We start from the raw sequence: 25,484 nt of genomic DNA, 5'->3' as shown, positions 1-25,484 counted from the left end.
TTTGGTGCATGATGTGAGACACATCATCTGGAGGTCAATCACACATGAAAAGAAATGGCAGTCAAGAGCAGGCTTTCCTTTTCCTGTTGGGGGTATGTACTTCTGTGCGTGTGTGCTTGTACTTCTCATTTGTTCTAGCACTTACCTCCCCTTTGAAATTCTTTTCAAAGTGTACTCTCAATTTCTTTTGCTGAAATGAAGCCCATCTCTTTAGTGGAGATATTTTCTAAAGTTCAGTGTCTTTCATAAAAGATGTGTGTATGTGGGGGGAGGAAGCAGGTCAAGGGTAGAACTCGGAGAAGAAATGTAATTACCCAGCTCCTGGCTTTAATTACACATAAGCCCTGGACATTCTGAACTTTATTAAACTACTGAGTGTCCATGGGGGTGGGGTGGACCTGGTGGGTTTTATTCCCTGGTCTTCTCTGCAGGGTTTCTCTGGAGGGTTCCCTCTCCACCGTCCATCCCCATCCCAGCCTTTGGCTACACCCCGGGTCACCCAGCTACAGGTGGTGCTATAAACCAGCTCTCCCAGAAACTTTGACCTGTGCTGCCCAGTCTAGGTGCCTCACTGACACTCTTTATCTTTCTTATATTTCCTGGTTCCTTCTCTCCAAACCCATGTGCTGTCCCCAACACTCCCTTTTTTTTGAATAGCCCACTTGGTTGTGGTGGAGGGAGGGGCTCTTTCTGCAGGGAGGCCCCTCCCTTCTTAAGTGGCTTACTAATTACAAACAGAGAGAGCCTGCTTTGTGAGGTTAGTCAGTCCCGAGCTCCCTGGCTTGGTGGAGGGAGCCAGGAGCTGGGGGATTTAAAGTGCAATTTCCTGTACCTTTTTCATTTCCTGCTGGGGGTTGTGGAGAGCAATAAGCAAGGTGGGTGGCGCGGGGACCAGACAGACTGGGCAGGTGGGGGATGGGCTGGGGGAAGCTTTCTTCCATACACTCTTCTGCCATCTCCCTTTATCCAGGTCTCAAGGTGAATTCTTTGGGGATGGGGAATTTGATAAATCAGTGCCTGGCACTCCTTCCAATCTCCCTTATCTCCCAAAGGTAAAGAAACTGAGTAGAGAGGAGTGGGAGGTGATCCAGGTGCCATTATTAGCATCATAGGAGACTGCATACAGGACAGGAAGGAATCTTAGAAAATCTTGCGAATCAGTTGGACCCCCTCATGTAACAGATGGGGAAACTGATTATCTTTGGAGAGGACATGTAATCTGCCCAAGGGCACATATTTAAAGGTGGGCCTGTGTGGCTGGGATAAACCTGACTCTTGGCTTGGAGTTCAGGGCTCTTTCCTCAGTCAGGGTGGGCTGTGGGTGGGTGATTAGTCTGTTTGTGCACCTGTGTGTGTGCGCGCACGCGCGGGGTGTGTGTGTGGGGGGGGGGTGGGTGGGGTGGGTGAGGATGCAATAGGATAAGGAGTAGAGGGTTATGGGGAAGTCCCTGGATAGCTAAGGCTCCAGGTCCTGAAATATTCACCCTTTGGTAAAGTCTAATAAAAGCATAGGAACGTCCAACCTTGGGGAAGGTTTCAGTGAGATGGTCCAGGAAACAGACGTGTGAATAAAGAGGAGAAGGAGGGACTGTGAGCCTTGGAAATGATTAGCCCTACATCTCTTTTTACCCTCTCCACAGTCAGAGGTGGATGCGGTGGGGGAGGGGGCACAGCAGAGGACAAAGGAGCCAATTATTGAGTGAGTGGATTAATTGATTAATTGTCCAGAAGCTTCCAATGCTCCCCCAACAATGACATCCCCTCCCCCCGACCCCAGTCAGGCATGGCCTCGGTTGGCCCGGATTATTAATTAGGGCTTGAAGTCATTTAACGATGATTTCATTATCGACGTGCTGTCTGTCTCAGGCTCAGCCCGGTTGCCAGGGCGACTCTGATCGATTGCCTTCCGGTCTCCTCCACGTCAGCCGACTCCAGCCTCTCTAGAGCCTGACTGCTGGCGCGCACTCCCTAGCGGTCCCCTCTAGTACTGCAGAGCTTCCGAGTTGCAGCTTTGCTTGACCCAGCCAAGACACCGACCTGGAGCCGCCTCCGGGGTCCCTAAGCTGATTGGGAGCCTGGGCTGCCCAGCCTTGGTTCCTATACCAGAAGTACTGACCTACCTAGTTGTTGACAGACACTCTGGGTATTGGGTCCTCCTTTTCCGGGGTTTGTGAAGTCCCTCCCTTCCTGTCCCATAGTGGCCATCCACCCATACCTCTTTGAGATGGCTGTAGGAAGAGTTAGGTGACCTCAGCTGTTGTCCTGCGGCCTCTGAATTTACCTCTGGGAGACCCAAACAATTTGGGATAAGATTCCTCCTGCTGCTAAAGAGACTCTTTGGGCTCTACCTATAATCAGACATCTGGCTTCTGGGACCTTTAAAGGTGGCTGACAGAGAAGGGGTTGGGGAGAACAGTTCCCCTTCAGATTGTTGTTGCCCTGAAAGAAGCTGGGGGAGCTCGTGTCTGCAGAGCTCAGCTCAAGGCAGGGTCCAGCTTGCAGTGCTAAGTCTTAGGTCTTCAAAGCTTGGCTGGTTGCTCCATCACTGGTCCCTTAAAATCTGGATTCATGCATATACACTAGCCTCAGGATCTTTATTCTATGTCTCAGTTTCTCCTCTTTGTGGGTTTCATATTTCCTGTGTATATTTGTGGGGGCCTTTTATAGTGGAGAGTTGCTTGAAGGGGTTGATCGTAATTGCTCAGAAGGTGTCTAAATGGTCGACCCCAAATTGATGGACAGTCACTAGTATCTTATTTTACTTATCCTTTGCATTCTGCTCATTTAGCTCTCAAAGGCAGACATCATCCCAGTCCTTCCCTCTACTGGTTCTTCTCCAAGCGACACCTGACCAAAATATGTCCCTTCTGCTAGATCTTGCCTGCCTGCCTCTATTTCTCTCTCTCCTCTGCCCCACTAGCCCTCGTACTGGTTGTGTGAGGGTCCATTTGCTCTGCAGAATTTCTGGCTAAGCTTCAGGACTCTTTTGATTGCAGTATTTAGGGGGAGAAGTAGGAAGGAGAGGCAGGCCAGGTTTTCACATTCGGGCAGGGGTCTCTGAGATCCCCCAAGTTGGCACTGGGAGGGAGCCCGGGGGCAGCTATAGCAGCGGTTTCACCTGATCAGCTTTCTGGGCACATCCACCACCAAGCAGCACCTGAGAGGGGAACCGGCTCAGCAGTGAGCCGAGTGAGATTGAAGAGGATCATAAAGAAAATATATATCCTCCTCCTCGGCCTTGCTCCCTCCTCCTGCTCTACACTTGCCTCTGCTCTCTCTTTGTCTCACTCCCTCCCATCTCCTCACCGCATCCCTGTTTTCTTTGTTTCTTTTTTGCCTCCTTCACCTTCATCTCTGTCAGGCAGATCTGACTGACTGACTGTCAGTCTGTCTGTCTGTCTCTCTCACTCCAGGTATTTTTTGGTCCGAGTCTTTCTAGAACTCTGCCATCAGCTCCTCTCTCTCCCTCTCCCCCTCGTGCCATCCTGCCTCTCTCTGAGGGTCGCTCGGACCATCACATCTTTACGAGTTTCACCGTGTGTGCCTTTTAGTATCTCCATCTCCTCCTCCTCCCATCTGGCTCCTTGTGCTGCCTCCCCCATCACTGTTTTCCATCTCTCGCCTGCCCTTCCATCTCTCATTTGCTTCTCTTATCTGGGTCTCTTTCAGCCTCTTCCCCTGTCTCTGGCTCCTACCCCTGCCCACCTCTCGTTTTTCCTCCTCCCACCCCTCAAGGTTCAGATACTTCATGTGAAATCACCTGGATGGGCTCCAACTGTCATGTCCCCCCCCATTCTGTACCCCCTCCTCCCAGAGAGATTTATGGCCCCAACTCCGCATCCTCTGCATTCCCCCCAGCCCTGGGCCAGTACTTTTCATTACCTGGTGATTATCTTCGGGCCCTGGCATTTCCCCCAGCCCCCACCCTCTGCCCAGCAGGCAGTGGATAGCCGGGGAGAAAGGGGAAGGGATTGCTCTTGGGACCAGATGCAAGGACGTGGACCCTCCCCCTGTACCCGCCCTTCTTTCCCTCCAGCAGATGCACAGCTGGGAAAACCCCAGCTTGCAGCAGGGGAAGACAGCCTAGGACTGTTGAAACAGACATAAATCAAACACCCAGAAGCCCCTCCCCAACTGTTCTGTCATTGCAGCCATCCTTCCAGTTCCTGCCTGTCTCCCTTGCCTCTAGGAATTTGGGTTCTGTACCCTTGACTGGGACCCCTTCGTCCACTACCCGGCATAGTGTCTGGAATAAAGGAGGTGTTCAATTAATGCTCTATGCCTGATGGAGACGTATTAGGGCAGGGTCGGTGGCTTTGAGGTTTTCTTCAGCTGGGAGTCCTTTCTGAGATCTGGAACAGTTCTTTCTGCCCCAGTGTCAGTGCTGTAATATAGTCAGTATATCTGTCCATCTGTCTGTCTGTCTCTCTGACTCCAGATATTTCTTTGAGTCTTTCTAGAACTGACTGAATGACTGTTTCAGTTTTTACTTTGTTATAAAGCTTAAACTAGTTTCCTTTTAGTTTTATTTCTGGAGTGATGGGGAATATGGGTGATGAGGGCTCGAATGGGTCGTGGGCATAGAGCAGCCTGGTGGGAGGATTTTGGGAGAGGCTGGTGGGGTTGTTTTCTTCTATCCTTGTTTAGAGGACTCTTGAGTCGAGGTCCTTTAACTGGATTTGGGACTGGTTCCCACATCTCCACATGTGGGGCTCCACCACCTCCCCAGACTCTCCTCCAATCAATCAACCCCCCTTGCTTACACAGGACCCTAGAAAGTATGTTTATTTCTTAATCCATAGCCTCTTGCTCAGTCTCCAGCCAATCTCCATTTAAAGTTTCATTTTGCCTCCCCGGGCTTCCCTGATAGCTCAGCTGGTAAAGAATCTGCCTGCAATTTGGGAGACCCCAGTTCTATTCCTGGGTCGGAAAGTTCCCCTGGAGAAGAGAGAGGCTACTCACTCCAGTATTCTTGGGCTTCCCTAGTAGCTCAGATGGTAAAGAATCTCTGCAATGTGAGAGACCTGGGTTTGATCCCTGGCTTGGGAAGATTCCCTGGGGGAGGGCATGGCAACCCACTCCAGTATTCTTCCTGGAGAATTCCCAAGGACAGAGGAGCCTGGCAGGCTGCAGTCCATGGGTTGCAAAGAGTTGGACGTGACTGAATGTTTAACACACTTTGCCTCCTCACCCAGACAGGGCCCTGGTTGGCTTCCATTGTTGTTCATTCGCTGCTGAGTCATGTCCAGTCTTTTGCGACACCATGGACTGCAGCACGCCAGGCTTCCATGTCCTTCACTATCTCCCAGAGTTTGCTCAAACTCATGTCCATTGAGTCAGTGATACATCTCATCATTGGATGAGTGATCCAATCATCTCATTCTCTACCACCCCCTTCTCTTCCTGCCCTCAATCTTTCCCAGCATCATGGTCTTTTCAGTGAGTCAACTGTTTGCATCAGGTGGGCAAAGTATTGGTGCTTCAGCTTCAGCATCAGTCCTTCCAATGTATGTTCAAAGTTGATGTCCTTTAGCAGTGACTGGTTTCATCTTCTTGCTCTCCATTGCCCACCTCAAGCTCCTCCTGGAATCCAGGCTAAACCATCTTTTCACTTTAGGAATGACTGGTTTCATCTTGCTCTCCATTGCCCACCTCCAGCTCCTCCTGGATTCCAGGCTAAACCATCTCTTTCACACTTTCCCACTCCTTCCCAAAGCCCCGCCTCTGGGCACCCTGGCCTTCTTCCTGATGCTGCTTGGCCAAGTCCCGTCCTTACCTCTCCCTGGGTTTGGCTTGTATTTTTCTTCTCAGTTTTTTCTCCTCTGAGGTAGAAAAAGGCCATGGGTAAGTGGTTTTCTGTGGTTGTAGCCTTGGTAAGAAAATAGCCAGAGCCAGAAAGGAAGAAGCCTGGGCCCAGAGAGCTGCTGGCCACAGAAGTTCTGTGGGGTTTGAGCAGAGAGTATTCCATGGTGCCAGGGTAGGACTTTAGATTAGAGGGGGTGTAGATCAGAGGCCTTGGGAGCTTGAGGGGATGGGTAGCTTTGCTAGAGCCAGAGTGATTTGGAGGCCTACACTCCATTCTCCACCAAACCAGACAAGTCCTCAGTAGATGGGTCCTAGGAAAATATGTTAGGGGAAGTTAGTCCTTGGCTCTTTTTCCTCAGCATCCTTCCCTCTTCTGCCACGCTGTTGCTCCTGGCCTTTTGGACTGGTGAGGGCCTTGCTTTATTGCAGCATGGCCTGCCACATAGTGTACTTAGACATGACCTTTGAATGAATGAAGATTCTTCCTCCTGGGTCTGCTGTCTCCTTCGGGTTTTTCACCTTTCTCACTTGTGGTTCTGAAAGTCTCCATATCTCATCATCTCAGGGAGGACATTTACGTGGACTCTGCAGAGCATTAGTCCAGTTTGACAAGGTGGTCCACACGAATGAGAGAGGATTGGGTGGGCTTCTTCCTGGATGCTCAAGGAGCTGGACAGACATTTTTACAACTGCTGAAGGTAATCTCTTTCCCCTTCTTATCTAATTTAAAAAAGCTGAGGTAGGGGCTTCCCCGGTGGTTCAGTGGTTAATAATCTGCCTTGCAATGCAAGGGACACCAGTTCAATCCCTGGTCCAGGAAGATTCCGTATGTCACAGGACAGCTAAGCCTGTGCACTGCAACTGCTGCAGCCCGAGTGCCCTAAAGCCTGTGCTCCACAATAAGAGAAGCCACTGCAACTAGAGAGAAGCCCCCACTTGCCACCAACACCAGAAGCTCAGACAACAGTTACCCGTGCATGACACCTGTTTTATTGATTGGCTGTGGCAAGTGTTTATTTCTAAACTGTCTTCTCTTGCCCTCCAGCAGCTCTTGGGCAGCTTCTCTCTGTTATTAATCGACATGTGACGCATGCCCCCAGAAGGCAGATTCATTTTAACTTTAGTGTAAGCAAAATCATGTGGGAAGGCTAGCTTCCTTTGAAAAGTCTGTTCCAAATTCATAAAAATTATTTTTGGATTCTATTCTTTGGTCCTTTTTATTATCACAGAAGTCACAAGGCAGTCTGGAGCAAGAACCAGGGAGGGAATTCTTTGGCAGTCTAGATGTTTGCAGTTTGTGCTTCCACTGCAGGAGGCATGTCAAAAAAAAAGCAAGAAGAGATCAGGGAATGAATGCATCTCCTAAAAAGCATGGTGGTGAAGGTTCTTTGCTGTAGATGCTAATGACGTGAGCTGGGTGGGTCTTGGTGGAGAAGTCACACTGATTTATGTTTGGATAAGAACTCAGGACTCTGAGGTATGATACAACCTTCTTATAACTCGGATGATCTGGTGTCTTTCTAAAACAAATTAACTCTCCAAGGGAGATGGTGGGATGTGGAGTAGCAACCTAGGGCTATAAGGGGAACTCAGCAAAGTCTGGTGAGAGAGGACAGAGAGAGAGAGGTGGTCATCTACTTACATGGGGTGGACAGAGGACACCTTTAAAGATATGACAGAAGATAACCAGAGAGGTAGTTGATATTTCCTAAGCCACTTCATATGCAGTGTGTTATCATGGGTGTTGGGAGGAAGTCCGTGGTAGAAGGGCCTGTGGGCTCTGGCTACTCACAACTGCTAGTCTCAAAGTAGAGACAGCATACAGTGATACATGGGATCCCTGGTTGGATTTCTAGATTCTATGTGTACAGAAAAAGGAAGGTTTGGGGAAGCGGGGAACAAAACTAAAGCTGTTTAGTAAGGCTTCTTGGAAAAAATGAGTGTGGATTAGTGCCTATTGAGACAAAAGCCTTCCTGTCTTACAGTTGTAGGTTGGAAAATAAGGTGGACAGGAAGATGGATTTCCTTCCCCTGTTTTCATCTGAGGACTGTAATTAGAAGTTTTGGGTTGATAGGTTGAGAAAAGGGAAATAGAGAATCACAGGGAGAAGGAGAGAAGGAACTGACTTTCACTTTTGACATCAACATATCACATCACCTTTTAATCCTTTTCATATCCTTCTTGGCTTTTTGCAGCTCTCTTTCTGAATCCTGTTTGGAAAATCTGATTCTTTGTAGTAGCCCATCTAGTCACTGAAGAGCTCCAGAAGCAAAGGCGTCTGCTTTTGGATTTGTCCTGTTGATGATCGTTTGATATGATAGAAAGATTCTTGTTGTTCAGTCGCTAAGTTGTGTCTGACTCTTCTCAACCCCATGGTGCGGCACACCAGGCTGCTCTGTCCTCCACTGCCTTCTGGAGTGCTCAAAACTGATGGTGATGTTATCCAACCATCTCATCCTCTGCTGCCCTCCTCTCCTTTTGCCTTCAATCTTTCCCAGCATCAGGGGCTTTGCCAATGAGTCAGCTCTGTGCATCAGGTGGCCAAAGTATTGAAGCTTCAGCTTTAGCATCAGTCCTACCAGTGAATAGTCAGGGTTGATTTCCTTTAGGATTCACTGGCTTGATCTCCTTGCAGTCGAAGGGACTCTCAAGAATCTTCTCCAGCACCACAATTTGAAAGCATCAGTTCTTCGGCTCTCAGCCTTCCTTACGGTCCAACTCTCACATCCATACATGACTACTGGAAAAATCATAGCTCTGACTATATGGACCTTTGTTGGCAAAGTGATGTCTACTTTTTCGTACACTGTCTAGATTTGTCATAGCTTTCCTTCTAAGGAGCAAGGGTCTTTTAATTTTATGGCTGCAGTCACTATCTGCAGTGATTTTGGAGCCCAAGAAAAGAAAACCTGTCACTGCTTCCACTTTCCCCCCTTCTATTTGACATGAAGTGAGGGACTAGATGCCATGATCTTAGTTTTTTTAATGTTGAGTTTCAAGCCAGCTTTCCTTGTCAAGAGGCTCTTTAGTTCTTCACTTTCTGCCATTAGAGTGATATCATCAGCATATCTGAGGTTGTTGATATTTCTGTCAGCAATCTTGATTCCAGCTTGTGATTCGTCCAGCCTGGCATTTCATATAAAGTACTCTGCATATAAGTTAAATAAGTAGGGTGACAATATACAACTTTGAGTACTCCTTTCCCAATTTGGAACCAGTCTGTTGTTCCGTGTCTGGTTCTAACTGTTGCTTCTTGACCTGCATTTAGGTTTCTCAGGGAAGGTAAGGTGGTCTGGTATTCCCATCTCTTTAAGAATTTTCCGGTTTGTTGTAATCCACACAATCAAAGGCTTTACCATAGTCAATTAATCAGAAGTAGATGTTTTTCTGGAATTCTCTGGCTTTCTTCATGATCCAACAATGTTGGCAATTTGATCTCCGGTTCCTCTGCCTTTTCTAAACCCAGCTTGTTTGTCTGGGAGTTCTCGGTTCACATACTGCTAAACCCTCGTTTGAAGGATTGTGAGCATAACCTTGCTAGCATGTGAAATGAGCACAGTTGTTCAGTAGTTTGAACATTCGTTGGTATTGTCCTTCTTTGGGATTGAGGCTTCTGCTTTTGCTTTTGCATTTGTCAAGTTGATGATCTTATTTGATATGATAGAAAGGTTAAGAATGGATTATTATGGATTCTGACCGAAATTAAACCTGAAAATATGTCAAATCATGGCTGAGGAATGTTGGATTTCACATCGGCGGCTCTGGCTCTCAGTTTACCCAAAGAGTGGTATAATGATACTCATGTAGTGTCTGCACGTAGTATTGGCTCCATGGATATTGAGGGAAGGAAGCAAAATGTTTTGGTCTACATCTACATGGATTTTGGATTATATTTGGGTAGGTGGATTTTGTCAACACCAGGTTGGTATAAATTTGGAATGTTTTGGTCTATATCAGGATAGGTTTTCACTACTTCGAATTCAGCCTCTGTCAGACTGGAATGGGATTTGTGAGGGGTAGTGCTGTGGGTGGTGGGGTAGCTAGTTGAGTTGGATGAGGTAGCTGTTTGGGGGCTGCCACAGCTTTCAAGTTCAAGTCTTGGTTGCAACTGGCAATATTTACTTGCAGAATTATGGTTTCTAGCCTCAGTGAGAGAACATGAAGCAGCTTCTACCCTAAGGAGTTTCTATTTTAGAAAGGGAGACAGAGTATTCTCCCAAGTAGCATTCAATCAGACTGCAGCACAGAGTAAGCCCATAGGTGGAGGGAAGATGCATGGGACAAGTGATCAGTTTGGTGAGGCTGCTTTTTGGAAGACTTCTGGGAGAGAAGACTGCATATGTATTTCCCTTGGTAAGAGTTGAATTTGGTCACTTTGGCTTTCTTTCCAAACTTTCAGGGGGAACTTCCTGAGCTTGACTTTTCTCTCCTCAGGGGAGATGTAACAGACTTATTACACTGAAATGGTTTCTCCCTAATAGACTCTTACTTTTCTTCACAGACCAAGACTGAGGTTTTTAAAAAAATTATTGTTGTATTTTAGTACTGAGGTCTGTATTCGTGTGTGTATATTAAACTGGATCTGAATAGTTGAGCAAACTGGATTTGTTTGTTTTGTTGAGTTTGCTTTGTTTTGTTTTGTATTTTTGGTGGGAGGCATGAAAGAAAGGCCTCAATAAGGCTGGATTTATTGAATTATAGCCCAGGCTTCACACCATTATGAAGATGTAGTTTGAACTGATGTTTCCCTGGAAAACTTGAACAAAGGGCCAAGATGGAGCAATTCCCCCTCTTCCATGCAGCCTTCTCAGACGTGCCTTGATGGACAGAAGAGACACCCTAATCTCGCCAACACTGGAGAATGAAGCCCTACTACTGTTATCTTCTGTCAGCTGTAACATTGACTGGGGTCTTGACATGCCCTTGTCTCTGATGTAAATATCATACTGTTCATTTCTGATTTAGGAATACCCTTTCCGGTTCCTGGTTTATGTATCTTTTACTTATTTTGGGAGTTGGGGAAACATTTATAAACTGCCTCTAATTGTGCATTCCCAGAGGGGAGAATCCTCTGTCACCATTGCCTCGCACTGTGTATAAATTAGTGTGTGGTGATTTGGAGGTGATGAAGGTTCTGTTAATGATTTAGGGGGAAAAAGACATTGGTTTTGGCTGAATTCTTTTGCACAAAGAATCATTCTGGTGCCTGAGTTTTCTAACTTGCAATTTGTCTTTGTATTCATTTACACTTAGTTGAACTCTGGGTTTTAATAGTTTGAAAACATTCTTTCTCACATGGAAAGTTTTTGTGGTTTCCATAAGAAACCAAAATCCATATAGGATTTGTCCAGTTTTTCACTTTAGACCCAACCCCAAAGTAACAGAATCCATCTGTGTACTAATAAGCAGACAGTATGGGATAAATGATAGCCAATTCAGAACATTCTCTTCTCTGGGAGCCTACAACACATAGGTTTTTGTGCATACCTCCACAATCCTCCTGAAACAAGGAAAATCCTATTCTAAACAATATCCAGCCATTTGACTACTAGACCACCCCTCTCTACTATAGTGTAATATTAAACTTAGTTATTACAGTTTGAGTATCATATCATGCTGCTTGCTGGCAAAGCACTAGATGACTTATTTTCCAAATTAAGTAAAGCAATGAAAGTAATAAAACTCCGTTGTCTGTTCAGTCTTTGGACATCAAGGGGATGACACTGGAGCAAATAAAAAACGTCACAGATAATATGCTTTGTCTCAGATAATTTGGGTTATTCCCTTTGCACTTTTACTTTGTCATGGGAATTCACTTTTCCCTGCCAGTGCCCAGTTGACTGTACCTCAGGCTTTAGCGGGAAGGAGAAGTCAGCTCCATGTCACCATTCATGACTCCTGCTCTTTCCCCCAACTGGGTGTTCTCCCAGTGCCAAGTTCTAGGCCAGTGAATTATACCGCTGGACCCTAACGAGGGGAGAGACAGGGCAAAGAGAACATACTGGTGAGATCAAATGCCTGTAGGTGTGGCTAGAGAAGCTTCCTGAAGAAGGGTCATGTTGAAAAAGGTTTGGAAGGAGGGTATTCTGTGCAGAGGCAGAGAGGGACAGTCTGTGCGAGGGCAGTCCTGTGAGTGACAGCGAAGTGTTCATGTGTGGGAAAGGTTTGTCCTATTCAAGTAGAGAGCCATGGAGAAGGTTAATAGTAGGACTACATGATAGAAGAACAACAAAAAGAAAGTCCTGAAAATACCATTATAGAAGTTCAGATTTAGCAGAGATCAGAAAACTGCAGGTCTGGTTGGGAGAAGGGGTGTGTATGTGTGTGTGTGTGTGTGTGTGTGTGTGTGTGTGTGTGTGTGTGTCTTTTTAAGACTTGAAGAACGTGTCATTTTCTAGAAGGAGGGTAGAGGGCACTCACACTTCAGTTATCTGCTGCAATGCAGCAGTCAGGGCAGTCGTGATTTAGGGCTGTCGTCTGCTTCAAGGAAGGGCAGCACTCTCTGATGGCTGCTGGGGGAATCTGAGTGGGATCTGAGAGCAGCTCATCGTTTAGAAGGACCAATTTTATGGACCAGGAGGGTGGACCAGAGAGTCTGGCAGGAGGCTGGCCCTGGATACACAGTATTTGCCAGCTATAGGAACCTACTGGATAGATAGTGGGGACAAGGTGCTGAGTATTTAAGTGATTTCATGTTAGCTGAATTGAATTGACAGCTAGGTTGGTGATCCCCAAATATCTGAAACCAGTGATTTTGGGTAAAATTCCTTAGGTTTAATCTAAATTTTAATGCAATTTCCCTGAATAAAATTAGGATCCTTAGATGCTGCTTTGCCAATGCCCTGTCTTTGGGCATATCTGGCGCCTTCTTCCTTGTGAAACTAAAATGGAAAGACAGTCCTTTATTTTCTCTGTTGATCTTCCTATACTCATAGCATTTCCATATACCCATTATTTCTCATCTGGAGTCCATACCCTATAATAACCTTTACAAAATCATGAGGAGATCCATATAAAGACCAAGAGGTCTATGCTGATGTCTGAAGTCCATCGGCCTTTGTGCTTATTTCTATGGATGATTAATAAGTATTAAGAATGTTCTAGGTATTATGAGCTCAGAGCTGGGCACAGACGTGGGTTATGATGGGAACACTAATGCTCATTTTTATATTCTACCAAGTCTGATCTCTGGTCACCAACAGTCTAACTGTCCTGATCAAGGTGATGTAGCTGAAGTCCTTTCCCCCAGAATCATCATGAATTTGTAGCTCTGGAGTGGGGTTAATCATGTTTTAGAGTGACCGACATGTTGACATTTTTGTAATCCTGGGTTCTTCTGGGTTAAGGATAAGGAAGAGATTGCTGTTCTCTGGCAAACATTTCCAGTCTGCTCCTGATTGGCAGCCAAGTCTAGGGAGCAAATGGCCAAGTGAATTAGGAAGCTTAAAAGACATTTTGTTAAACCATCCTCATTAAACTGGCACCGTCTGCCTTCCTGTTCTCCTTTGTCCCAGTTGGGGCTGTCCTTTGTGACAGATGTTTCTTAATGGTGTGTGCCGGCAGCATCTGGAAGCCTTGGGTGACGGTTGAGGTTTAGGAAGGCCAAATCTGGAGGTATTTAGATTGTCAGGGAACTTGCAACCATCTTCCTGTCATTGGGCTCCCATTTTAAAAATTGTCTGTTTCCCCACCCTCATCTTCCTTTAGCCAAAGAGAATAAGGTTTCATTTCTTTCTCTAGTTCTTCCTAACCTGAACTGAAGATGGTTTTGTTCTTCTCAAGAATGAGGTAGTAAACAGAAAAGATTTGGAATAGTATGATAAAAGGAGTCTCAGAAAGGTGACACATAGGGACTTCCCTGGCAGTCCAGTGGCTAAGACACCATATTCCCACTGCAGGGGGCATGGGTTTGATCCCTGGTGGGGAAACTAAGATCTCACATGCCGTGCATGGCTGAAAAATAGAAAGAAAAAAAAAAACTAACTAAAACAAACAAAAAAAAGAAGTGTGACATATAGACATCTAGAGATGTATTGGGCTTCCTCCGTGGTTCAGTTGGTAAAGAATCCGCCTGCAATGTGGGAAACCTGGCTTTGATCCCTGGATCAGGAAGGTCCCCTGGAGAAGGGCATGGCCACCCGTTCCAATATTCTTGCCTGGAGAATCCCCATGGACAGACGAGCCTGGCAGGCTGCAGTCCATGGGTAGAAAAGAGTCATACATGACTGAGTGACTAAGCACATAGATGTATTAATATTATCCTATTATATATTTCCATTAAAAGTCAAACTAGAGGATATGGGTTAGAGTTGTGGGTAGGAATTGTAATTAAATGTAAAATTGCACTTGGGAATTATTGGAATGGCTACAGGGATGTTTTGGAATTGCCTTTCTTGGCATCTGAGAGCAAAATCTGGAGACATTTTGGCCCTTGGTTGGATTAGGATTGTAGCAGGTGGTTTATATGGAGCTTTCAGATTCAATAATCCAACTGCTTCCAGCCCATGCCCATCAGTGTCTGTTAGGGAGGAAAGCGAAGACACTGACAGGCTGACTTGGGCACTAGAATAAGAACTGGCTCCAATTGTCCAATAATAACCACTAATCTTACTCTTTGTGGAGGCAGAGTGCTCAGTAGAAAGAACATGGGCTTTGAAGTTACAAAGAACCAAGTTCAAATTCCAGCACTTCTTTTTACTGGCTATATGATCTTGGGAAAGTAATTTAATCTCTCAGTCTGTGAAGTGGAGTAATAATACTTACTTCACTGAGTTGTTATGGGGTTAGATGAAATTACATATGTGCATTACTTGCAGTTAAGCAAAATTCTGGTTCTCTTTCACCTCCCTCTTCAGGTTTCTGTAATTCTTGCACATATGCCTGGTATCTCTCTTTTCCAGATACCATTTTTCTTTGCCTCCGGCTTCTGTGACTCTTCCCCAACGCCTCACAGAGTTCAAGTCTAGGGCCCTGATTTATTAATTTGTGTTAGTCCCACAAAATGACAATAACAGTATGTAGTTTTTATAACTATACTAACATGAGCCAAGGTTGTGGTTTCTTTCCAGGCATTTTTACTTGCTGACAATTTTGGTTGTAAATCAAAGACAAAGGAGTTCTATCCTCCCACCCACCCCTCTGATCTAAGTTCCTGATTTGGGGCTAGATCGTTCTGGGTAGGATTTGTTCCAAACAAAAATGATGGCAAGCTTGTTTATCTAGGCTCTTCAGGGAAGGAGACTTCATAACCTATACAATCAAGATTTCTTGATTTCCTCCTGAGTTTTTAGTTTGAAAAATATCAGAGGTAGAGAAAAGTTTCCATGAACAGTATAATTAACACCCACTTACCTTTAACCTGGAAAAGGCAATGGCACCCCACTCCAGTACTCTTGCTTGGAAAATCCCATGGACGGAGGAGCCTGTTAGGCTGCAGTCCACGGGGTCTCTAAGAGTTGGACACGACTGAGTGACTTCACTTTCACTTTTCACTTTCATGCATTGGAGAAGGAAATGGCAGCCCACTCCAGTGTTCTTGCCTGGAGAATCCCAGGGATGGGGGAGCCTGGTGGGCTGCTGTCTATGGGGTCGCACAGAGTCGGACACAACTGAAGTGACTTAGCATAGCATAGCATACCTTTAACCATAATTGACCAATTTTTCATATTTTGCCACATTTCATCCTCTCTCTTCTATATATACACATATATGAAATACTAATACACTCTATATTCACGTTTTGCTAATTGTTCAATAATTTTTTTATTGTAAAATGTTTCTCCCCAGTCCAGGTCCAATGCAGGGTTATGCACTGCTTTTCATTGTCATGTCTCTTTATTCTCCTTTATTAATCTGAAATAGTTCCTCAACTGGTAATTCTTGACTGACAGTTTTGAAGATTACAGGTCAATTGTTCTGAAGAAAATCAACTTTCTGGGGACTCCACTGGTAGTCCGGTGGCTAAGACGCTACACTCCCAATGCAGGGGGCCAGGGTTTGATCCCTGGTCAGTGAGCTAGGTCCCACATGCTACAACTAAAAAAAAACCTGCATGCCACAGCTAAGACCTGGCACAGCCTAAATAGATTGCCTGGAGAAGAGATTGGCTACCCACTCCAGTACTCTTGCCTGGAGAATTCCAAGGACAGAGGAGCCTGGGAGGATATAGTCCATGGAGTTACAAAGAGTCAGACATGACTGAGTGACTAATGCTTTTTCAGTGTTAATCACTGCCTAAATAAAGTAATATTTTTTTAAAAGTCAGCTTTTTGAAGAATGGGGTTTTGTGGACTGATTGTTTTCATCGTTAGATTCAGGTTACACATTTTGGGCAGGATATTATACAGGAAAGGAGCTTCCCTTGTAGCTCGATCAGTAAATAATCTGCCTGCAATACAGGAGACCGGGTTCGATTTCTGGGTTGGGAAGATCCCCTGGAGAAGGAAATGGCAACCCAGTATTTTTGCCTGGAGAATCCCATAGACAGAGGAGCCTGGCAGGCTACAGTCCATGGTGTTGCAAAAGTTGGACATGACTTAGTGACTAAACTACCACCACCATTATATAAGAACATTCTTTAAAAAATTTTATTGAAGTATAGTTGATTTACAGTGTTGTGTTACTTTCTGTTGTAGAGCAAAGTGATTCAGTTGTACCATATACATTCTTTTTCATATTATTTTCCATTACGGTTTATCACAGGATATTGAATAGAGTTCCCTGTGCTATACAGTAAGACCTTGTTTATCCATCCTAAATATAATAGTTTGCCTCTGTTCGTCCTAAACTCCCCACCCATCCTGCCCTCACCCCCTCCCATCCTTCCCTCACCCCCTTCCCTCTTGGCCACCACAAGTCTGTTATAAGAACTTTACTTAAAGATGGTGGGTACCATGTGGGCAAGGACTGTCTTTTCCCCTCCTGTTATGCCTGTCATACCAAGCACAATGACTGGCGTTTGTTGCTGTTCACTTGCTAAGTCATGTCTGACTCTTTGCAACCCCATGGAGAGGAGCATGCCAGGCCTTCCTATCCCTCACCATCTCCTGGAGTTTGCCCAAATTCATGTTCATTGAATCGGTGATGCCATCCAACCATCTTATCCTCTATTGCCTTCTCCTTCTGCCTTCAATCTTTTCCAGCATCAAGGTCTTTTCCAGTAAGTCGGCTCTTCGCATCAGGTGGCCAAAGTATTGGAGCTTCAGCTTCAGCATCAGTCCTTCCAATGAATATTCGGGGTTGATGCCCTTTAGGATTGACTGGTTTGAACTTTGTGCCGTCCAAGGCCCTCTCGGGACTTGCGTTTAGAAGATGCTTAATGAATGACCTAAAACTTTCATTGCCACTTAGGTCCATGATTTTTCTACTTGAGTAGAGGCTGAAGAGCAGCCTTCTCCTCTATCCTTGTCCCACTTTTATTATAAATGTTTGGGGCTTAAAAAAAGGTAATCCAAGACCTCTGTGATGAGACCACAGAGAAGGGAAATGAACTGGGGGCTATGACGTGAGGTGAGCAGGTGTCTACCCTGGGTGGTGGTGGTGGGTGGTGAGTGCACAGGGTTCAGATAGGATAATGAGAGGATAATGTGGTGGTTTCTGATGGAAAGAAAGACAACAGAACCTAGGAGTACATGGCCTGTTTTCTTCTGGAGAGAAATTAGTTACTTAAGTTTCCAGATTTTACCATACTTCCCTCCCCATTTGAATCCTGAGAATGCCATAGTGAAAACTGATTTCTGTCCCTCCTCCTTTCCCAGAGGGGACAACCCCATAATTCTCTCCTTCTCCATCTTCCATTCCCCCCACCCCTCCCAGCCCAACACAAGTGGGTATTTTCTAACATTTATAAATGGTGGTTAGGCAGCCATTCTCTGCAGATTATTTATTGTTGAGAAAATCTATAACTCCTTGGACTGCTCATTTTGATGTTGAAGCTTTCATCCCTGTTGCCTGGGGGAAGCGAGGTTATGAGAGGTACTCTTTGCCTCTCAAAAATGTGTTTTCAGGCTTCCCTTTGGGGCCCTTTCTCTCCCTAGCTCTTATCATCTCAGACATTTCTGACAATCCTTCCTGAGGCATCTGAGGCTTGGGACCAAATTCATCTGTTTAATTCTGCAAGGCTGTGATTGCCTGATTCACACTGTTCCTGCGCCTTTTCTGGGAATCCACCTACCCCTGTCTTTGCAGCTCTCAATGTTACCGGTTTCCGAAAAAAGTGCCCTTTCTCTCCATGTCAGTGCTTGATTATCTACAGTCATGGAGGGGATAATCTAAAAGAGTGAATGATACCAAGATGACTCTTATTTGATTTTTAAGTGGTGGAATCCTGGCTAAAGATTATCCATAAAGGGAACAGCTTCCATGAAAGCAATCCATCATGTTCATATCCCATGGAAGGATGGATGACATCTCTTCTTTGGTACCTAGAAAGAGAGGCAGATGGGAGAATCTCAGCTTGTGCAGTCCCCATTGTGTTATCAGAAGCACCAGACATCTAATTTCTCTCCAAGCCTTGTTTTCAAACTCTGGAGGACTAGTCCTTAGTCTGAGAGCCAAAAACTTAGTTCAAAGAATGTGAAAGTCAGTAGCCAACCTATGAAGCTGTCACTTTACCTAGGGTTCCCATCACACCCAGAGTAAAAGCCACACTCTTCACAGTGACTCTCAGGCCCTACTGAGCCTGAGAAGGATCTGGCCTCCTGCTTTCTCTCTTACCTCACTCCCTGCTGCTTCTGCTTCACTCTGCACCAGCCCCACAGGCCTCCTTGTTACTCCTCAAAAATAGGCAGTACTGCCTTACACCCGCTGGGATGGGTATTATTAAAAAACCAGAAAATAACAAGTGTTGCTGAGAAGAAATTGGAACTCCTGTGCACTGCTGATGTAAATGTGAAATGGGGCAGCCGCTGTGGAAAACTGGCATGATGATTCTCAAAAAATTAAACATATAATTACCACGTGGTCCAGCATTCCCACCTCTGGGTATGTATTCAAAAGAACTGAAAGCAAGGGAACTTCCCTGGTGGTCCAGTGGCTAAGACTCTGTGCCCCCCATGCAGGGGGCCTGAGTTCAATCCCTTGTCAAGGAACTAGATCCCACATGACACAACTCATAGACCCTGTGTGCCGCAATTAAGACTCTGCGTAGCCAAATAAATGAATAAATATTAAAAAAGAGTTGAAAGCAGAGACTCAGGAAGATATTTGAACCCCTGTGTTCATAGCAGCACTATGCAAGACAGTCAAAAGGTGAAGCAACCCAAACGCCCATCAACAGATACATTTTTTTAATGTGGTATGTGCATACAATGGAATATTATTCAGCCTTAAAAAGGAAGGACATTCTGGTACACGCTACAACACTGATGAACCCTGACATTATGCCAAGTGAAATAAGCCAATCACAAAAAGACAATATTGGATGATTCATCTTGTATGAGGTCCTTCAGTTCAGTTCAGTTGCTCAGTCGTGTCCGACTCTTTGCGACCCCATGAATCGCAGCATGCCAGGCCTCCCTGTCCATCACCAACTCCCAGAGTTCACTCAAACTCACGTCCATCGAGTCGGTGATGCCATCCAGCCATCTCATCCTCTGTCATCCCCTTCTCCTCCTGCCCCCAATCCCTCCCAGCATCAGAGTCTTTTCCAATGAATCAACTCTTTGCATGAGGTGGCCAAAGTACTGGAGTTTCAGCTTTAGCATCATTCCTTCCAAAGAACACCCAGGGCTGATCTCCTTTAGAATGGACTGGTTGAATCTCCTTGCAGTCCAAGGGACTCTCAAGAGTCTTCTCCAACACCACAGTTCAAAAGCATCAATTCTTCGGCGCTCAGCTTTCTTCACAGTCCAACTCTCACATCCATACATGACCACTGGAAAAACCATAGCTTTGACTAGACGGACCTTTGTTGGCAAAGTAATGTCTCTGCTTTTCAATATGCTCTCTAGGTTGGTCATAACTTTCCTTCCAAGGAGTAAGCGTCTTTTAATTTCATGGCTGCAATCACCATCTGCAGTGATTTTGGAGCCCAAAAAGATAAAGTCTGACACTGTTTCCACTGTTTCCACTGTTTCCCCATCTATTTCCCATGAAGTGATGGGACCGGATGCCATGATCTTTGTTTTCTGAATATTGAGCTTTAAGCCAACTTTTTCACTCTCCTCTTTCACTTTGGTCAAGAGGCTTTTCAGTTCCTCTTCACTTTCTGCCATAAGGGTGGTGTTTAGCAAGGTCAGATTCATAGAGAAAGAAAGTAGAATGGCGGTTGACAGGGGCTGGGGGAAGAGGGTGTAGGGAGTCACTGTTTAATGGGCACAGAATTTCAGTTTAGGAAGATGAAAAACTATGGAGATGGATAATGAAGGTGGATATGAATGATGGATATGAAGGTGGCACAACAGTGTGAATAGACTTAATGCCATAGACCTGTACACCGAAAAAAGGCTCAAATGATAAATTTTATGTTATGTATGAAAGTGAAAGTCTTAGTCACTTAGTCATGTCCAACTCTGTGACCCTATGGACTGTAGCCCGCTAGGCTCCTCTGTCCGTGGAATTTTCCAGGCAAGGAAACTGGAATGGGCAGCCATTCTCTTCTTCAGGGGATCTTCCCAACCTGGGGATAGAATTCAGGTCTCCTGCATTTTGCAGGTGGATTATTTACTTCTGAGCCGCCGGGAAAGCCCTATGTTATATATATTTTACCATAATAAAAAAAATCATTAAAAAATGGCCAGAGTCTTTGTACTTGCTCTTCTCTGAGATCTGCATTGTGGTTTGTTCTCTTACCTGCTTCTGACTGTCGGTGAAATGTCATCTTCTCAGTGGGGCGTTCTTGGACTACCTATTTTAATGTTGCAATTTCAACCCTAACCTTTTCTTGCTTCACTCTTCTCAGCAGCACTGATTGCAATCCAACACAATGTATTAGGCCGGGTATATATAATCCAATATATTCTTTTCAATTATTTGCTTACTGTCTGCTTCCGCCTGCAGGAATGTAAACAGCCTGAGTGGAGAGATTTTGTGGTTTCCTTATTGTGTCTGCAGTGTTGAATACTTGGGGGCCAGTAAGTAGTTGTTGAATGAATGAATGATCATGACTATGACTAGAGACAGAGCAGGAGCAAACTGAAAAGAAATGGGAAGATTTCATTTTTCATTTGGCTTGATCGACTACTTTCTTCTAACCTTGGATATGAGATTTGGACCAGTTTTCCTGGTGGCTTTTGCCCTATTTACCCGCATAAGTGTATTCTCAGCTGTTCTCAATTTGGAAGTGTTGGTCTACTACATGAAAGTGAAAGTGTTAGTCACTTAGTCGTGTCAGACTCTTTGGGACCCCATGGACTGTAGCCTGCCAGGCTCCTCTGACCATGGGATTCTCCAGGCAAGAATGTGATTTTGGGGATCTTTCTGAGCCCAGAGATTGAACCCGAGTCTCTTGCATCTCCTGCATTGGCAGGTGGATGCTTTACCACTAGCGCCACCTGGGAAGCCCTGGTCTACTACATACAGCACACTCATGATTATTTAAAGTTCTCACCCCTAACTCAAAGTCTCTGCTCTTCAATTCCTGACTGCCCCCTACCAGAGCTGTAAGGATGTTCAAGTTAGGACTTTGGAAACTCTGGGGAAACCCGGATATCCAGAAACTTTATATTTGTTTGTTGGGAGACACTGGTTTGATTGGTTCTGGGAGTTTTCATTCTCTGGAAATTTTAAGGAGGATAAGAGAACTCATATAATTGGAATCAGAAAAGAAGCTGTAGAGACTTTCCTGGTGGTCCAGTGGTTAAGACTCCAAGCTTCCAATGCGAGGGGCCTAGGTTCAATCGCTGGCCAGGGAACTAAGATCCCACATGCTGTGCGGTGTGGCCAAAAAAATATGAATAAATAAGAAAAGGAGCTATACTAGCCTACAGAGGATTGATCTCTGAAAATGTGACATTTAAAGTTCATGTCTTTGACACTTTGAGACCTGGAAATAATTAATAACCTAATTAGCCTTCCTCTCTCAAGTCTTTATCAAACTTCTAGCAAAGCAACTCAGATCCAAACTACATTTGAAGCTATTCAGCAGGAGCCACGAGGCCAAACTTCCTGACTGGCAGTATTCGTAACACCCAACCAAAGGGAACCAGCGGGACTTACTGCCTGGGACAAATGTTTTGAAAAGGAAAGGTCTAGAGGAAGGGCAGTGCCCTTCTTAGAGACAGAAGAGTGAACACGGTGACCTCTAGGACGAAGCAAAGTGGGTGGGGTTGGCTGGGAAAGGAGGACAGCCTGCAATTTAGTGGGTGGATTGTTGGATTTGACAGGAGTTTTCTTGGCTACTTGGGATGGAATTTTTGTTTTGGAGTTTGGAATGATCTCAGAGACTGAAACACAGGGAAGCCGGGCAGGGGGTGTGGTGGGTGGGGGGGGGGTGGGGTGGGGTGGTGGCGGCAGTGGAGGGCGGGGAGGGAGGGAGAGGGAAGGAGGGAGCCGGGGGCATTGTGGAATTCAGACAAGCTGGCTTCCTGTTCCCTGGCCTCTCTCTGCATTTCTTTAAGCACGTCCCCTGTGCCAAGCACCTCCTTTGGGAGGACTTTCCTAATTAAACTGAACTTCACAGGCCCAGGGCCCTCGTTAGGAAATAGACTTAGGAAATACTCTTGAAATAGATGATCACGAATGTTCTAGACTCTTGTTTCCACCTCTGTCTGGCCCTTCTTCTCTCTTAAAAAATTTTTTTCCTACTTCTAGGAATCTTAAAGATTTAGTAGTCAATTGATACATCTATGTATTTATTTATCTGCCCTAAACTCCCCTTTTTGTTGCCTGGTACAATTATGAGCAGATCCATATCCTAGGTAGAGAGGTTTGGGGATGAGTGAGAATGTGGAACTCAGAAAGAGGAGGCCCTTTGGGAGCTTTTAGACTATAAAGGAATCTAAGGGCCACACCCAGGACTCCACTAGACAGAAGAGAAAATTTATTTCAGCTGAGCATCAGGGCGAGCTCTCAGTGCCAGGGAACTGGGGAGGAAGGTTGGAGATTGGGGAATCAGATGTTTTCAGTTCAGTTCAGTTCAGTTCAGTTGCTCAGTCGTGTCTGACTCTTTGCAACCCCATGGACTGCAGCATGCCAGGCCTCCCTGTCCATCACCAACTCTCAGAGCTTGCCCAAACTCATGTCCATTGAGTCGGTGATGCTATCCAACCATCTCATCCTCTGTCTTCCGCTTCTCCTCCTGCCCTCAATCTTTCCCAGCATCAGGGTCTTTTCCAATGTCAGTTCTTTGCATCAGGTGGCCAAAGTATTGGAGTTTCAGCTTCAGCCATCAGTCCTTCCAAACAGTCCAAGGGACTCTCAAGTGTCTTCTCCAACACCACAGTTCAGAATGATTTAGAAAGGGCTTTCTAGGATGGCGGGGAAGGTTGTAGAGTAGAGTTAAGAAGATCGTAGGGTCAAGACTGGTTAGAAAGGCATGTGGAGGGCATCCTGGAAGGAGTGAGTCACTCCCACAGGCTGAAGTCTCATTGTGTGGAGTGTAAGTCAAGACGTGAGGAGCTGAGTTAGGAATGAAATAATGGGCCTGAGGGTGGGGAGGAGGTAGAATCAGGGAAGGGTTTGACAGCTAAAGTTGAAGAGTCTGGACTGAATTCCAGATTACTGGAATATTTGGAATAATTGGACTATTTGCAGATTATTCACAAGGAAAGAGGATTTCTGAACATTGCATTTGAGGAAGATGTTTCTGCTTATTGTTATAGGATGGCTTGAAGGTAGGATTTCTCAGGATTCCTCTAAAAAAGCACGTTTTTTTCTTCTGTAGGATTGGTTATTTGTTTGTTCTACCTGCTTCTGTTTCAGTGATAAAATATGATTGTTTAATTCCCATTTTTTATTGAAGTATAGTTGCTGTACAATATTATAAGTTACAGGTGTACAATATAGTGATTCACAATTTTTAAAGCTTATACTCACTTATATTTATTATAAAATATTGGCTATATTTCATGTGGTGTAAAATATATCCTTGTAGCTTATTTTATACATGTGTGCATGAATGCTAAGTCGCTTCAGTCGTGTCTGACTGGGACCCTATGGACTATAGCCCACCAGGCTTCTCTGTCCATGGGATTTTCCAGGCAAGAATTACTGGAGTGGGTTGCCATGCCCCCCCTCCAGGGGATCTTCCTGATTCAGGGATCGAACTGGCATCTTTTGTGTCTCCCGTGTTGCAGGAGAGTTCTTTACCACTGGTGCCACCTGGGAAGCCCATTTTATACAAAATAGTTTCCCATTTGTTTTGTTCTTCAGGTTGCCTCCCTGCTATCTTCACACTTCATCTGTAGGTCTATTTTCACTCATCTTCAGTAAAAGAGGGAGGGGCCCAAGGACCACCCTGAGTAACAAAGTTGGGGAAAACAGAAATGAGCAAAATCTTGTCCACCTCCGAACCTGCCATTTAGAGGTTCCTCATCTGGGTTGTTGCTCAGGGTTCATGGATGGACTTCAGAGGAGTGTGTGACATCTTTCTGAGGTGAGTGGCCTCCAAGGGGCCTGTGATTCAAAACTTGTTAAGAACCACTGTTCTACTCTTTGTTGAGAGGTAGGTGACTGAGCACAGTTCCCCAGACAGAAATGGGGTATAAGCATCCTTAGTGTCAATTGCTGGAGCCTCCAAGACAGGTGAAATAGATGGAAAGAGAAAGAGAAACTGGGAGAAGGGAAAGGGGTACCCAGGGTGCTAGTAGGAGGGGTGCTACTTTTTCCCCTTCTTTCTAGCTGGTATTCCTTCTTTGTACACGCCACATCCTGACATCTACAGGATTCTGAGTCCTCTTCAGGTTCAATCAGCTGCATAGCTGCCATTCATCAGGCTCTGTACCAGGTGATCACACTGCATCATCTCATTCAGTTCCTTTATTGACCCTCAAGGGCATAGAATTGAGTCAGTCACCTCCCTCCAGTTCATGGCAAATTAGCATCATGCATTTATGTCAGGCCCCTTCCCAATTCATTCTGTTTTCCCTTTTCATCCCTCATGTCTATTCTCATTTCTCCTCCTTACTGGAGACACCTGCTTTTGTTGTTGTTCAGTGGCTCAGTCGTGTCGGACCCTTTGTGACGCCATGGACTACACAGGGTTCCCTGTCCTTCACCATCTCCTGGAGCTTGCTCAAATTCATGTTCATTGAGTCAGTGATGCTATCTGACTATCTAATCATCTTGTCCTCTGCCACCCCCTTCTCCTTTTGCCTTCAATCTTTCCCAGCATCAGGGTATTTTTCAGTGAGTTGAATCTTTGCATCAGGTGGCCAAAGTATTGGAGTTTCAGCTTCAGCATCAGTCCTTGAGTGATTATTCAGGGTTGATTTCCTTTAGGATTGATTGGTTTGATCTTGTGGTCCAAGGGACTCTCAAGAGTCTTCTCCAACACCACAGTTCAAAAGCATCAATTCTTCAGCACTCAGCCTTCTTCATGGCCCAAATCTCACATCTGTACATGGTTTCTGGAAAAACCATAGTTTTGACTATAGAGACCTTTGTCAGCAAAGTGATATCTCTGCTTTTTAATATGTTCTCTAGGTTTGTCATAGCTTTTCTTTCAAGGAGAATCTTGGATCCCACCAAAAAAAGATACCCTGTGTCCAAGGGCAAAGAAACCCCAACAAGATGGTAGGAA

General features: G+C 45.3%; 1 long non-coding RNA gene across 13 annotated transcripts in view; it reads left to right on the top strand.

The window, feature by feature from the left end:
• Window positions 1-697: 697 nt before the first annotated feature.
• LOC147371489 (uncharacterized) overlaps window positions 698-25,484 on the top strand; it is a 110,502-nt gene continuing 85,715 nt past the window's right edge. For 3 of the 13 annotated variants that reach the window (XR_015163590.1, XR_015163585.1, XR_015163587.1), the window contains exons 1-2: window positions 709-875; window positions 6,371-6,503. This is a non-coding gene — a long non-coding RNA (uncharacterized LOC147371489). Of the gene's footprint in view, window positions 876-6,370; window positions 6,504-10,507; window positions 11,528-24,115; window positions 24,339-25,484 lie in introns of those variants that run through there. The other 10 variants (XR_015163584.1, XR_015163581.1, XR_015163592.1 and 7 more) reach the window with 8 other exon arrangements.

Source organism: Bos grunniens, chromosome 5 (genome assembly GCF_055505025.1).
Source record: "Bos grunniens cultivar Pamir isolate PY7600 chromosome 5, Bosgru_T2T1.0, whole genome shotgun sequence".
Taxonomy (NCBI): Eukaryota; Metazoa; Chordata; class Mammalia; order Artiodactyla; family Bovidae; genus Bos; species Bos grunniens.
Note: the sequence above shows the minus strand (reverse complement) of the source record. Positions and strands in the feature narration are given on the sequence as shown.